The sequence below is a fragment of the Chrysemys picta genome, chromosome 21 (genome assembly GCF_011386835.1).
Source record: "Chrysemys picta bellii isolate R12L10 chromosome 21, ASM1138683v2, whole genome shotgun sequence".
NCBI lineage: Eukaryota > Metazoa > Chordata > Testudines > Emydidae > Chrysemys > Chrysemys picta.
In genome coordinates, this window is record NC_088811.1 from 17,642,255 (window position 1) to 17,658,424 (window position 16,170).

The window sequence follows — 16,170 nt, forward strand, 5'->3', positions numbered from 1 at the left end:
AACCCCCGCTGTAATGACCCCTATGGGTGCTGCATGGGTGCAGACTCACCCACACTGGCCAGGACTTAGTCTACCTGTGATCCACCCCATCCTGCCTCCAGCCCTGCCCCTGCCCTGCCCAGAGCCTGCCCTAGAACCGCCCTGAGCCAGGGAGGTGGCATCCAGAGGGCAGCGCTGGCTCTGTGCCTGGACATTCCCTGCGCTGTGGCCCCCTTGCCCCCACCTGGCTGGCGCAGAGGTGCCGTGGCACATCGATGAAGCAGGCGCGTGCCGGGAACAGCTCCCGCAGCCCCCCGGAGCGCTGGTGCAGTTGCCCCATTACGGGCCGGCTGTGCTGTGTGGCTGGCGTGGCGCCTTCCTCCGTAGGCTGGCAGGGAAATTCCTCGCTCGCCTTGTGTACTGGCCCATGGCACCCTTCCCCCCACATCCCTGCCGCTCGCCCTCCTGCCGCCGGGACACGTATTTGCTTTCGATGGGCCTTGCCCCCGTTTCTTTTATCTTCCCCCAGCTTTGATCTTCCCGTCAGCGGCTTCCCTCCCTCTTCATATTTCCTTTATCTTTATTGTTCCCCTCCCAGCTCCGCCCTCCCGGGTTCCTGGGTTCACAGGCCCCTCTCCTCTGGACGGTGCATCAGGAGGGGTCCCCAGATCAGGGGTGTGTGGCTGTGCCAGGCTCAGCCCTCCCCCAAGGCTTGCGTGAAGACCCCATTCCAGTGGTGGGGACAGAGGGGAGCGTCCCTGCGGTGAGGTGATAGGAGGGGCCAGTACCCACGGGGGGTGTGTGTGCAGCAGCAGCAGAGTATAAGTGGCACAAATCTGGTGTAAAAGGGCTGTAATGCGCGTGCAGAGGGGAACAGGGAAGGGGAGCAATTGAGGCTTCTGGATTAATATGCACCCCGGTACACCACCCTGCCAGCCCCCAGTGCCTGTCCCCCTCCCTTTGCAGCCCCCCGCCTGCCAGATCCCCTCCATTTCAACGCTTCAGCCACCGCACCCCTCTTCTGATCAACCCACCCCCAGGGCCCAATTCATCATTGGCCGGCGGCTCAACTGCCTCATGGGCCAATGTAAACCCCCTAGCCTGGAGGGCAGCAGCAGGGGCAGATTGGGGGGTGCAGGCAGGGCAGAGCGGCCCGGGTTCCCCGCATCTGTGGCATCAGGTGCCAAGCTAAGGTCACCGTCAGGGCTTCCCACACCACGCGGCTGCCTCCCAGCTGTCCTGCAGGCCCCGGCTGTGTAACTTCCCCCCAGGGAAGGGGGCTCCCCCATCCGGCAGATTCCGGGGGGCTGCTCCCCTGCCTGAGAGCCCCAGGGTCCCCTGCCAGAGCAGGAGCAATTGCTCTGCCCTCACCCCATGGCACGCTCCATTGTCGCCAGCCCGGAGCTCACACCGACACCTGGAGATCCACCTCTGCCCTCGCTGGTGCCAGGGCTCATGCCAGCGCAGTGACTCCAGATTTACCCCAGTGTAACCGAGATCAGAATCTGCCTCTCAGGGGCTTTAATTTACTCCGGAAAGCCACAGACCAGGGGTCAGTTCCCAGCGCTCCCGCAGCCCCCCACTGTGGCTTTGGGCAAGTCCCCTCCCGTCTCGGGGCCCAGCTCCCCATCGGGGCAGTGGGGCTAACAGCCCGGCCCGGCTGCACAGGGGTGTCCGAGCGAGCTCCGTGACGGGGTGTGAGGTGCTCAGAGCCTCCAGTCCGGGGGGATGCATGCACCCCTCAACAGACAGAACTGGCCTCAGCGCTGAGTTGGGGGGGGCGGGCAGAGTGAGTCACCATGACAAAGCCCAAGGGGGGGGCTGATTTTCCATTTGTGGCCCCCCCCAGCCCCTCTGCAAAGCTGGAGGGGGTCCCTGCAGCCCCTTCGCTCTGGCACTTCCCTGCCTCGGTCCCTTCCTTGTGTTCATTTCCCCCCCCGGGGCTCTTTGTTGGAATGATCCAGGTGGTTCAAAGCTCGGCTGCCTCGGCTCTAAGCTCCTCTAATCCCCCTGTGTGATTCTCGGGGCCCTGCCCCGTCGGTCACCCCGCTGGGCTGCCGAGCACACACGGGAACGCAGCGGGTGAGCGACGTGCTGCTCGGCCTGGCTCCAGGACCTTGCCCGTTTCCACAGTGGCTCTAACCCTAGTCACGGGCTACCCCATGGCAGGGGGCTGTCCGCAGAGCACCGTTTCTTAATGCTCCCTGACCCGCTCTCCAAGTCGGGAGCTCTCTGGGGCCTCTGTCCTCCTCCAGCATCGCTCCTCCGCCCCTACATCTGTGATCGCAGGCAGAGTGGGGACGGGCCCAGATCCCCAGAGCCCGACACCCTGGGAATTTCCGGGGAGCCCCGTTTCACGCTTCGGCCCTCTCTGAACTCCCCTCCCGTGGGCACTGGCAGCGGCGGGCGAGGAGCCGTGAAGCCCTGGCCATGCAGCCTGCCCAGATGTGCCTGGGACCGGCCTGCCTCTGGGATCCTGCCCGGGGAATCCAGGCGACCAGACGGAAGCACCTGTTTCTCTCCCTGGGTGACAGCTGGCGAGCGGCAGGCTCTGCTCCTGCCCCCGGGCTATTGTGTATTGTGCTGCTCAGTGGCTTCCTCCCCCCCCACCCCCCACAGCTCACACAGGAACTGCTGGGGAAAGCTCCCTCCCGCCCCATTCTCCCTCCCTGGGCCCCTCCCGGGCTGTGGGGTTTCACATTGGCTAGGCCTGAGTCCTCCCCCCACCCAATCCCTTTGCCCTCCCGGCTCTTGGCTGCAAATCTGATCAGGGCTGAATTCCAGCCAGGGAAGGGTCAGACGCTGCCACTCGCGGGGACAGAGAGAGGATTTGGGGGAGTCAGGGAAGCGCTTAGAGCCCCTGGGCTGGGCTACGCCCATTGAAGACCGGCAGGTTCTTCTATGCCATGAGAGGAGCTCCTGGCACTGCCCATGGGCCAGTCCCAGAGCAAGAGCTACAGGGCCTTATCGCACGCCCATCACCGCAGCATCTGAGCGCCTCCCCGTCAGCCGTTCAGCGACACGGTTGACATCCATCACGCAGGGTTTGGTCGCCCCCCAGGGGTGACGTGTGTGCCGCGGAGCGGTTTGTTTTGGTAGGGTTTTAGGTTTTACTATACACATTGCTCTGTGTGTACGTTAGGGAAGGACGTGAAAGAACTGCACCGAGCATTGGGCGGGGAAGTTGGGGCCAGTCCCTAGGCCCTGGGGGCGTTTGCTCCAGCCTGGGATCGGGGCCGTTTGGTTCAGCCCCCTTAAAGCACTGGGAGCGTTGTTTGGCCCCGGGGGCTGTGGCTTAACCCGAGCAGCCACATGGAGCTCGGCGTCATGGTGGCAGCATTGCGGAACTCACGCCTCAGGCCCCAAAGTTCGAGGGTTTTTTAAATAATTGTGAGGTTTTTTTCTGGCTTTGGAGCCTTTAAGTCCCACTCAGGTCCCATTTTCAAGCTTTTCGCCCCAACCACGAGGGCTGGAAACCTGCTTTTTTACCCAATGGAAGCTGAGAGTCTCGCCTCATCCCGTGACTCCGGGAGCTGGGGCTTGATGGAAAGCCACCAAATGCCGTGAGACTCGTGCCGACATTGCAGCAGCTGGTGACGCGGCCGTTGCCCTGCAAAGCACACGGGACATGGCCGCAACGTCTGTGAGTTCAGAACAGCAGCACTTTTCACGCCTCTTGCACTGGTGGAAGACACTGTGCCGGGGCAGACCCAAGACACACGGCAAGGATGAACTGGGCCCTTGTTCCTGCCGGCAGGGAAGCCCAGTTGGGACTCAGAGCAGATCCAATGGGCCAGATTCTCCTCCCGTTTCCCCTGGATTTACCCCATTCACTCCAGTGGGGTAACTCCTGACTTACACCCGTGTGGAGCAAAATCAGGCCTTTTGCATACCGAAAAGCTGATTGAAGGCTGGAGCCAAACCCTGGCCCTGAATATCCCCAGCCCCAAAGGGATCTGGATCCTCATATGGGCCCAAATCCGGATTTTGTGGCCGGAGCCCTGCATCTCCCTTTGCTGCTTATCCTGGCGCGGGGGGAACCTGCCAGCGGCAATGACTTTCCCAGCCTCCTGTCGGCGGAGGTTAAGATAACAGGAGGAGACAGAAGCTCACCGCGGCCGAGCACCTGCCCCATCCGGGGAGCCAGCGGCTCAGTTCCGCTTGTCCAGACAGAGCGGAGCCGCTCGCTAAACTGTTCCAGAGCCCAGCGAGAGCCTTAAAGGCACAGTGCCCCAATTCGGGAGCCTCTCTGCTCCCTGGGCATGTGCCAATGCAGACCCTGGAGCAGCCGGGCAGAGAACGGGTCCTTGCTCTGGTGTGTAACTGGCCAAGGGAACTCCTGTGAGATTGGGCCCAAGAACCCCCGCTGCCCCAAAGCGCTGGGGTGTTTGGCTTGTGGAGCCGGAGCTCGCCGGGAGGATCTGGGCTGGAGCCTGGCACCAATGGTCCAGGCTGTCCAGATCCAGGCTGGTCCCCGTTCCTGACAGCTGCCCGGGGAGGTGCCAGCCGATGGGAACCTCGAGGCCAGCTGGATACAGGCCGCATGGCCCGAGGCAAGGTCAGCGCCCTGTCGAAACACCTTCTGCAGCCCAGAGACTCTCCTGCCGCCCCACACCTCTGCCTTGCTACAAACCGGTCTCCCCACACTTATGGGATCCAAGCTGCAGCCCACAGCCAGGGGCCCTTAGTGAATCTCTCGGGAGGAGAGTGCAACGTTGACCTTAAACCTCCTTTGTGCTTCCCCCGTGGACTTCGGGCCAACCGGGGCCGGGCCGGCGCCCCCAGCATTATGTGGAGCAGCCCAGAGGCTGCTGTTAGCTACACTGGCTGGCTGGCCTGCAACGGCTGTGCTACCAGCCAGAGAGAGCCAAGGTGCAGGGGGACACACCCAGCCACTGCTCCTTCCCCACGGCCAGGTCCCATGTAAAGCAGCGGCACCAGACAGGGAAATGGGGTGCTTTGCCTCCCCCCGCCTGGCACCTGGTGCCCTCACTGACGGCCATGCAAGGTGAGTGGCAGATGCTACCCAGGCCAGGACAGCCCCCACTGGGCACCAGTGTAAATCTCTCTTCTGGCAGCAGGGTCATGAGTTGCATTGGACCTCTGGATCCTGAAGACTCCAGGTCTCCTGCCCCTCTAGCTCTCCCGGCTCTGGGGAGGCCTGGAGGTTTTCTCTCCCTCGCCCCACAAGCTGGCTCTGTTCGGCCCCAACGGGAGAGGTGGGCGCCAGCGAAGGTGCTGGGGGTGTGTGTGCTGCTGTCAATACAGCCGAGCACAGGGGTGAGGGTGGAGTGGCCCCAGGGCATTGAGGAACATTCTTGCAGCTCATCTTCCCAGCACATCACACGAGCCCTGCGGGACTGGGAGCGGGGAGTCCTCAGGTGCACTCAGCCCTAGACATTTGGGCTCCCCACCCATCTCCAGGCCAGACCATAAGAGCAGACGAATAACACTCTGCCTTCGATCTCAGGGGCATCCTCATCCCCACTTTGCGGATGGGGAAACTGAGGCACATGGCAGGGCAGCGACTCGCCCCCGGGCACAGCATGAGTCGGGGATAGGACCCGCCCCCGTGCGATGGACCGCGTGGCGTGGACGGGAGGCTGCATCGATTGTGTGGGGCTGGGTGGGGAGCCTGCTCTGGCACTGCCAGGAAGGGGGGGGAGATGGCAACCATGGCAGGATTTGCCAGGTCGCCCCCAGCAGCCTGCGTGCCCAGAACCTGCCGCCTGGTCTCTACCCAAACCCTCTCTACAGCTGTCCTGTGCTTCCAAAGCGTGGGAGGGCTCCTGCCAGCCCTCGGTAATTCCCGAGCAGTTTCCTGGTACAGGCCCAGCTCCAGGGGAGAAAAGGTTTGGGCTCCTGTGTGTGCACCTGCCTCCTTTTTCATCCTGCCCGCCCCTGAGTCAGGCACGCCCTGCCCGACAATGGATGCCAGTGTCAGCGGGAGGGCGGCCTGCCAGGCCTGTGAAAGGGGCTCTCCGGCTGCAGGCATCGGCTGGGCAGGCACAAGGGCCGGGCTGGACCAGGCACTCAGGCAGCTGGGAAGGTCCCGTCTCCTTGGCATGGCCATTTCGGGACGGCGGCTCCCCTGCGCTCCGGGGCAGTGGGCAGGCCAAGAACCTCGGGGAGAGCCGCTTTCTTCTGACACTGAACAAGGAACTCTGGTGGCAGGAGGGAAGCCGCCTTATCCCCAAAGCTTCACTGTAGAACTTCTGCCTCAGGTCTCCCCTGCCCCTCCGGCCGCCTGGCTCCTTGCTACACATTTAAAGAAGCAGGACAGCCAGACTCACACCCTGCCGGCCCTGCGGTGCTACCACTGGGGAAGGGAAGGCCCGGTTCTTGTTGGCCCCTGTGGTGAACAGAGGGTTAATAAAGGGGGCTGAGGTCTGGTGGGCAGAGGACTGGGAGCTAGGACGCCTGGGTTCTGTTCTCAGCTCTGGGACGGAGTGTGGCCTAGTGGCTAGAGTACGGGATTCGCAGGCTGGGCTCTAGTCCTTGCCGCCTGGGTGCCAGAGAAGGGGAGAGGGGATCTGGATGCTGGGCTCTAGTTCTGGTGTTTCCCCTCCCGTGCAGCGTGATCTCTGGGCCCCAGCGTCCCCAGCAGGACACCGGGGCCAGCCGTTCCCGGCTGCCCCGTCAGGGAGAAGGGGTTAGGCGTCCAAGTGCTGTGCTCAGGGATGGAAGATGCTGGGGTCGCACGAAATCCTGCTCCCAAGTCCCACCCCCCCAATAGCGATGGCGGGAGCAGCCATTCCATCGGCCGTTTGGCTGCTGCCCATTCGGCTTTCGCCAAGCGCCAGGAGCAGCGTCCGGAAGCTGCAGGAATCGCAGAAACTCCCACGGCCAAGTGCCGAGCCACCCCGCCCCCTGGCTGGCCTTCGGGGCAGGAAGGAAGGGCTTCTGCAGCTCCGGGGGCAGGAAGCGCCATCTGGGCCGGATCCGCATTCCAGCACACCCGCTGGCTAGCACCCGTCCTGCTGTGGGCTGGCGTCCCCGAGAGACCTGCGCCCTGGATGTGCCACCGGCCCCCCGCTGGGCCTGAGGAGCGGGCGCCCCGGCACGCAGGCGTGGGGCCGGGCTCTGGACTCAGCTACTGGGTGGGCTCAGTGGGGTGTCTCTGCTTTACACCGGGGTAACTGGGATCCCAATCTGGCCCTGAGTCGGGGCCCACTCCCTGAGCCCTCTGCCCCAGCTTTCACCCCACAGAACTTGCCCTCCTCTCTTGGGCTTCCCCAGGAGTGACCCCGACGCTGCCAGTCCCAGTGGTGGAGAGGGGGTGACTGGGAGAGTGGCTGGCTTGCTGCTGCAGGGAGACTCGCCGAGAGCGGGGGGACTCTAGCAGCAGAAACTCCTCCCCTGCTCTGGGGTCTCCCCCCAGCAGACCCACCGGCGGGTTTCAGAGCACGTCTCTAGGACGCTTAGACTATCGAGGGGGCCCTGGAGCCCAAGGGCAGCTTGTGTAAGTTTGTGCACGTGTGCGTGCCGGGGTCTGCCCCGATCGCCTGGGACAACATCTTCCTTGCTCCCTCCCCTCTCTGTGATGCAGCGTGCGAGGTTGCTTCCCACCCCAGAGGTGGCTGCATCTCACCGCAGTCACGAACCATGAGGACGATGCCCCTCACTGAACCAATGCAGAGAATGACGCGAACTGCTCCTTCTCGGCTGCGCACGAGGTGGGACCGGCGATGGGCCGGCCTCCGGAGCTTGGGGGTCGGTGCTTTCCAAAGGCGTTTCGCATCTTGTGTCGATAGCACTGGGCTGGAGAGCTCAGGAGGGAGCCAGTCCCTCTTGTGGGGCTGGAGCCCCTCCCAAAGAGCAGGGTTTTCTGAGAGGCAGCCCAGCCCCATGGAGAAGGCCTGGCCTAAGACCTGAGAGACCACGTTGTATTCCCAGCCTGCTGTGTGACCTTGGGCAAGTCACAGCACTGCCCCGTGCCTCGGTTTCCCCTCCCACTCTTTGTCAGCTTAGTTTACGTTCTTTCGGGCAGGGACTGTCTCGCACAGAAGACTGGTAGATGAGAAGACTGGGTGCCCTGGAGGCTTGTGGGCAAGGACTGGCACCCAATCATGTGTCACTCGTGGGAGCAGCTGGGGGGTAACCTCACGCTCTGCCCTACACCCAGAGCCGGGCAGCTGGGGGGTAACCTCACGCTCTGCCCTACACCCAGAGCCGGGCAGCTGGGAGGTAACCTCACGCTCTGCCCTACACCCAGAGCCGGGCGGTTGGGGTAACCTCACGCTCTGCCCTACACCCGGAGCCGGGTGGTTGGGGGGTAACCTCACGCTCTGCCCTACACCCAGAGCCGGGTGGTTGGGGTAACCTCACGCTCTGCCCTACACCCAGAGCCGGGCGGCTGGGGGGTAACCTCACGCTCTGCCCTACACCCAGAGACGGGCGGCTGGGGGGTAACCTCACGCTCTGCCCTACACCCAGAGCCGGGCGGCTGGGGGGTAACCTCACGCTCTGCCCTACACCCAGAGCCGGGCGGCTGGGGCGTAACCTCACGCTCTGCCCTACACCCAGAGCCGGGCGGCTGGGGGGTAACCTCACGCTCTGCTCTACACCCAGAGCCGGGCGGTTGGGGTAACCTCACGCTCTGCCCTACACCCAGAGCCGGGCGGCTGGGGGGTAACCTCACGCTCTGCCCTACACCCAGAGCCGGGTGGTTGGGGTAACCTCACGCTCTGCCCTACACCCAGAGCCGGGCGGCTGGGGGGTAACCTCACGCTCTGCCCTACACCCAGAGACGGGCGGCTGGGGGGTAACCTCACGCTCTGCCCTACACCCAGAGCCGGGCGGCTGGGGGGTAACCTCACGCTCTGCCCTACACCCAGAGCCGGGCGGCTGGGGGGTAACCTCACGCTCTGCCCTACACCCCGAGCCGGGCGGCTGGGGGGTAACCTCACGCTCTGCCCTACACCCAGAGCCGGGCGGCTGGGGGGTAACCTCACGCTCTGCCCTACACCCCAGACCCTGACAGCTGGGGGGTAACATCACGCTCTGCCCTACACCCAGAGCCGGGCAGCTGGGGGGTAACATCACGCTCTGCCCTGCACCCAGACCCTGACAGCTGGGGGGTAACATCACACTCTGCCCTACACCCAGAGCCGGGCAGCTGGGGGGTAACATCACACTCTGCCCTACACCCAGAGCCGGGCGGCTGGGGGGTAACCTCACGCTCTGCCCTACACCCAGAGCCGGGCGGTTGGGGTAACCTCACGCTCTGCCCTACACCCAGAGCCGGGCGGCTGGGGGGTAACCTCACGCTCTGCCCTACACCCCAGAGTGGGCAGCTGCCCGGTGGTGGGACCGACTGGCACTGCTGCGGGATGCTGATGCCTGACCAGGGACAGTGTTACTCTCGATTCACAGGGCATTAAATATGTGCTTGCTCAGCGCCTCGCGCGATGGGCCCCTGACCTCAGCCGCTGCCGTGAGGGAGCCGTTAATCTGTCCTGGGGCCTCGGTTCCTGGCTGGGGCGCACGGACGCTGCAGCGAACATGGAAAATGACGCTAACCGCAGCTTCTTTCCAAATCGCAGGAAACGTTTCGTTTGTGTCGGCTCCTGCTGGATCCAGCCCAGCTTCCCGCTGCCCCCCTCCCCCCTCGGTGGGACACAGAAACGGGGGAGGGGCCGGGCACGCTTTCCACCCCGTCTGGGTACCGCGTTTCCCTGAGCCAGCGTTCGGGAGGCAGCTCGGGAGGGAGCAGCGGGCTGGCACGGGACCGAGGGACATCTGGGTCCAAGAGGGGAAACGAGTGAGTTACGGGAGGAAGAGCCGTGGTGTGGCTGAGACGCAGGCCTGGCAGCACAGAGCCATGGCTCTGACGGTGACGAAGCTGCTGCTGCTATGTTTGTATTGGGGCAGCGCTCGGGAATCCCATTCGTGGCTCCGGGCCCCGTTCTGCTCAGCAATAGACAAGTAACGGAGGAGACAGGCCCTGCCCTGGAGAATTTTCTGCCACTGTCTTCTTGGGTGAGCTTGGGCAAGCTCGCTGTGCCTCAGTTTCCCCATCCGTTAGGTGAGGATAACAATGCTGCCCTGCCTGCCGGGGAGTCAATCCTTCCTTGCTAGGACTCCAGTAACCCCCAGGGACCTGCAACAGGGGAGAAATCGGCCCAGTGTGACCAGGAAACTACAGCAGCCCCCTTCAGGCTCCCCTGGGAATTGTGGCCCGCTGGCTGCCGGGGATAGAAATGCCTTCCCAGCCCCACCTGGCCGCTGCACCAGCAGGGGTGGAAATTCCCCACCTCCCTTCTGACCTCTGTTCCCGCCTCCAAACATCCTGCAGCTTCCCAGCTCCAGGAGGGTCTTTGCCCCCCTCCCTAGGGCCCAGGCCTGTCCACTGACATCGGTGATGCGCTCGGCCATTTGTAACAACGGCGGCGGGATCCGACAGACCCTCCATTTCCTTGTGCCTTGTTTGCTAAATTCCTGAGGCTGGACTGTGCCCATTGCCTGTGGCGTCAGGGCTTTCCCCTTGGCAAGCTGGCATAAATCACTGGCTGCGCTCCAGGGGCAAAGGGATTGATTGTTGGTTGCTTGGTTAAGGGGGCTGGTGCCCGTCACTCCCAGTGGTGGCAGATGACAGAACAAGGAGTAATGGTCTCAAGTTGCAGTGGGGGAGGTCCAGGTTGGATATTAGGAAACCTATTTCACTAGGAGGGTGGTGAAGCACTGGAATGGGTTACCTAGGGAGGTGGTGGAATCTCCTTCCTTAGAGGTTTTTAAGGCCCAGGTTGACAAAGCCTTGGCTGGGATGATTTAGTTGGGGATTGGTCCTGCTTTGAGCAGGGGGTTGGACTAGATACCTCCTGAGGTCCCTTCCAACCCTGATATTCTATGATTCTACGGTGTGCAGAACCGGAATCACACTGGATCTGACACTGGGGGCAGAGGTGAACTCATCTGGAGCCAGACGCCTGGAGCCAGCCACCTGCATCCAGAACCAGATGGTACCAGTCGCCCCAATCCCACTAGGGCATCTGTTACTGAATCCAGACACCCCGAAATCACAGCACAGCTGGGAGCTGGATCCTGATTTGGCAGCCTGGCCTCATCTCGGTGTATCTGAAGCATAGGCCTTATCCACACACACAGCCTGAAACCGGTTCAGCTTAAATCGGTGCCTAAACTGCTTTAGCGAAGCCGCTGTCGGCCCCTTTGTGGGCACTCGCATTTCAATTCCAGAGGGGCTGATTTTAGCTTAGCTTTAACCTCGTCCCGAGCATTGATCCATACCGGGGTTGTACGGCTTCAAGACGAGCCGCGCGGCCTCGCAAGTCATAGGGAAGCCTGGGCCGGGGTAGGGGGATGCCCTGACCTGTCTGAGTCGGCGCTGGGGAGCCCCTGCTCGGTGTTGCCCCGGGGAGGGGGAGGGTGTGGCTGGCTGGTGGTGGGGGGGATGGCAGGATGGTGGATAGTGACCCCCCTCCTCCTGCCACCACCTCCAAGGCTTTATGGAGATTTAACGACAGAGGAAGCAGCCCTGTGTGACACCAGAGCCCTATTCAGACTGTGCGCCCTCCTCCCGCAGCGATACACAGACGGCTTCCTCCCCCTCCCCCTGTTAACAGCTTTACGAGGGGGGCTGGGGTTTTCTCCCTTTGAATGAGCCGAGGCCCATAAAACGCAGGCCGCCCATGGCAGGGGCTGTGAGGAGCAGCACCTGGTTTACAAGGCGGATGCAGGAAGGCGATTTAGCAGGCCGGATGGTTGCAAGGAGGAGGCCCTCGGACTGCAGACGGGGATAGGAAGAGAAGGACTGGCTCGGGGTAGGCATGGGTGCCCCACCTCGTTGGCACCTTATGGACCCGATTGCACCCATCTTTAATAGAGGTGTGGCCCACAAGACTACCGGCTCCAACATGCCACGTTCCATCTTGCACAGAGCAGCCGGCCACGTTGCATGCTGGGCGCCCATGGGCGTAGATGGGAGGGGGGCACCCCCCCCTCCTGCAAAATGCAGGGGTTGCATAAATGACTACAGTGATTTCCTTTTTGCACCTTGAAAACAGACGCTTTGGTTTTGGGCTCCCCTCAGTGAGCATGGTGCAGGCTTGCAGACCTAAAACCCCACACCCCATGAGTGGAATGCACAAAGCAACCTCACTTCTACTGAAGCTCCTAACCCCCACGGTTATAGCTGTGTTCGTCCCAGGAGATGAGGGAGACAGGGTGGGCAAGGGAGTATCTTTTATTGGACCAGCGTCTGTTGGTGGGAGAGACGCACTTTGGAGCCACACCGCGCTCTTCTCCAGCTCTGGGAACCGTACTCAGCTTTCCAGGGCAGTTAGGAGCCTACGGGCTGCTCTGTCACTCAGAGCTGTGAAAAATGTTGCCCCTTGAGGACTAGAGTTAGGTGGACCTGACCCCTGGTATAGCTGCAGCGAGGTGGATGGAAGGAGTCTTCCATCGACTTTGCTACGCCTCTCGGAGAGACAGAAAAACCCCGTCCGGCGACGTAGGACGGGTCCACACAGCAGGACTACAGCAGCACAGCTGCTGCGCCATAGTGTAGACAGACCCGAATGGACTTTGCGGCTTGCACCTGGTGACCCATTGAGCTGCCCTCTTGCTTGGGACCTATAGTCCTAGTAGATCTGTCTGGAACGGGGCTGTGGGGAGAAAGGGGGCAGCCAACAGCTGATCTATCAATGCCGCTGGAAAACAATTGCTTTTCTGGTCTCCGTTCCTCGCCTGGTGATTCTTTGCTCTCTCCCTGCTCTGCTTCCCGGTCCCCGGAGGTCCCCATAGCCTGGAGGGGAAGCCTTCCCCTGGTATTCACACACTGAAATGCTCTTCCAGGGGACCAGATAGACTAGGGTGACCAGATAGTAAGTGGAATAGGAAACAAGTAATCGGAAAAAAAGCCCCATATAAAAAAAAGCCCCAAATATCGGGACTGTCCTTATAAAATCGGGACATCTGGTCACCCTAAGCTAGACGGGCCAGTGACCAATATATGCTAAGGAACATGTGTGCCCGGAGACCCAGTAATGGACAACATGGGACCCAGTGGGCTTTGAGGAGATGGAGGCCCCACAGAGGGTCATTAAAAATGGTGCTGGGCAAAGCACTGGGGCGCCATGGTAACGGTGACGGGGGGCCGCTGTGCTAGGAGGCAGGAGGTGGCCTCAGGAGCCCGCTGGACCTTTCCCATCTCTAATGGCTCTGCTCCCACGTGGGGCCCTTCCCCCGTGTCACCCAGTAGCTGGTGGTCCCTGCCCTGCTTTGCTGGATGGGAGCAAGGAGGGGCCTTACCCTGCCTCAGAACATGGTGAAGCAAAGACCCTGGAGCTAAAGGAGGAAACCGTCCTCCTAGACTGTCAGAGGAAGGCTGGCCTAATGGGCCAGGCACCAGCCTAGGGCTTGGCCATCCTGGGATCTATGCCCTGCTCTGCCACAGGCTCCTTGCATGACCTAGGGCGTGTCCCTTAATAAGAGATTCAGCATGGTCCTGGCGCTGGGGGGCGCAGGACTGGAGCGGTCCAGCCAGCGCCTCCTGAGATGTGACTAATCCACCATAGCGCAGCCAAGGCAAAGCCTCGCAGCCACTATGGGCCCTGCTCCACCGCTCGCTGAACTCGGGGGGAAAAGCTCCCACTGACTCCCCCTCGCCCCTACCCCACTCACGTGCCCAGACCCGGCTTTGGAAACCGGCCAGTTAGATTTGCCTGGCGACCATCTCTCCAGGCTCCTCAAGGGACCTTGTTCTGGGGCTGCGAGCAGGGGAGGGGGCAGGGATGAAAGGTTAACAAGCCGTTTAATTGCTGATTGCTGTGAAATGGCTTGACACAGGCCTGAAACGGCTTCCTATCTCCTGATGCGCCGGCTATCTCCAGCTGTGCTGCTTGCTGGCCTCCAAGCAGGGCAGGGGAGCTAAGTCCCTGTTATTTATCTCTGGTATTTGCATTCCGGGCTGGGAACTGCTGCACTCCACACCCCTACCTGTAGCTTTCCATTCCCCTCCGGCCCCTGCAGTCTGCAGCCCCTCGGTGAGGAGCAGGCTGGGAGCCAGAGACCCCGTTTATTTCATTCGGCCTTCTTTCACGCTGGCAAAGGTGCTGGTGTGAGCGGGAATGGTGGACATCTCACAGCCCTGGAGCATGGCGTTGTCCGTCTATCTACAGACCTGGCACCGAATTCCCCCTGGAGTGCTTCAGCATTGGACCAAATCCTACATTTTCAGCGAGACTAGTGCAGGGGTTCTCAAACTGGGGGTCGCAAGGTTACTGCATGGGGGGTTGCAAGCTGTCAACCTCCACCCCAAATCCTGCTTTGCCTCCAGCATGTACAATGGTGTTAAATATATTATATATTAAAAAGTGTTTTTAATTTCTAAGGGGGCGTCACAATCAGAGGCTTGCTATGTGAAAGAGGTCACCAGTACAACAGGTTGAGAGCCACTGGACTCGTGATTTTGAGTGCCCCACTCAGATTTTCAGAGGTGCTGAAGATCAAGCCCTTTTCAGGTGTCTCAAGTTGCCCCCCAAGCAGAGGCACCCAAAATCAATAGTCACTCTGGAAAACTGAGCCCACTTTAGGGTGACCAGACACCAAGTGTGAAAAATTGGGACAGGGGGTGGGGGGTAATAGGAGCCTATATAAGAAAAAGACCCAAAAATCGGGACTGTCCCTATAAAATCGGGACATCTGGTCACCCTACCCCACTTAAACTCCTAATTCTGTCTCCTCGTCTGTCCAGCCCTAAGCGTCTCTGCTGAAACTGCCAGCGCAGGGGCCAGTTAGCACCAAGAGCGCTAGTGGGTTTGGATTCCCACTAGGCAAAATGTTGAGTCCCATCAAACTCATTTCACAGAGGCCGGTGAATAGCTTAGTAGATGGGAACAGCCCCCACCCGATCTTGAGCTTGCAGGCATGCAAACCAGTGAGCTGTAGGGGAAGCCTGCTGCATCTCTTTGCCAATTCTCTGAGCCACCCGGGGCCTCTTGGGAAGACGGGTCCAAGCCCTAAATATTTCTGGAGGACTTGTGGCACCTTGGAGACGAACACATTTATTTGAGCATAAGCTTTCATGCTCAAATAAATGTGTTCGTCTCTAAGGTGCCACAAGTCCGCCTGTTCTTTTTGCGGATACAGACTAACACGGCTGCTAGTCTGAAACCTAAATATTTCTGAGCTTCTCTGGCTCCATTGAAGCCTCATTTCCTTTGCACTAAGCCCCGTTAATGCGCAGCTTCTGGATGAAGAACCGCAGATGATAATGAAAGGAGCTAACTGGCAGCTTTGTTTTTTAGTCTTTTAAGATCTTTTCTCTGCAGGCTGGGGCCTTCGCTGTCTCCGGTGGGTTGTTTGGCTCTTGACCAGACATCGGCCATCTTTTCGCTCCTGGCTCGTGGCTCAGGGCACACGGTTCTGGCCCAGCTCTGGGATAAATAGCGATGAGGAGCGAGATTAAGACGAGGGCTGGATAAACGAGGGCAATCAGTTCCTGGCTGCTCTGGGGTAAACGGTGGGGGAAGGGATTATGGTAGAAGAGGAGAATGAATGAATGGTCTCGGCAGAGATTCGGAGAAACCAGGAGTCCTCAGGGCACGTTATGGAAGGGAGGAGAACTTTCCTGTGGAAGCCCCATAGAACCGACCTCAGCCCCACACTTGCAGCCTTGGTGGCACCCGCATCGACCTGGCGGATGAAAGTTGTCCCAGATGATGTGGTTGCTCAGCCAGATGGGGCGCTGCTGAGTGAGTGACAGGAGGGACTCACTTCGCCCATCTCAGGGATCCACGGAGACCGAGACTTGACCCCAGGTTTCTGTTGGGAGCAGTAGAGAGGAGAGCAGTGCGGAGCTGCTGGGCTGAAGGTTCAAGCTCTACCTTGCCCCCCACCATCAGCACATCCTGTTGTTCCACCCTAGGTCCAATGCAGAAGCACTGGGTTTGCTGTCCTGCCTGATCCCTGCCCGAGAACCTCACAGATGTTGCCACCTCCCAGCTGCGTTCATCTGGATGGTGTGGGGTGGGGTCTCCTTTGATGATAGGACTGAGGGTGATGCTTTGGTCCCTACCCATGTGCTGTACTTCCCCCGGGATCCCCTGTGGGCCCTAGACTTTCCCACACACTAGGTTTCCTACATGCTCCCGGCCCAGCTCCAGGCAGGCACCAGAGGCCTTGGGAAAATTGATTGTGAAAAAGCAAGAAAAATTGTCCGGTTGCTAGAAG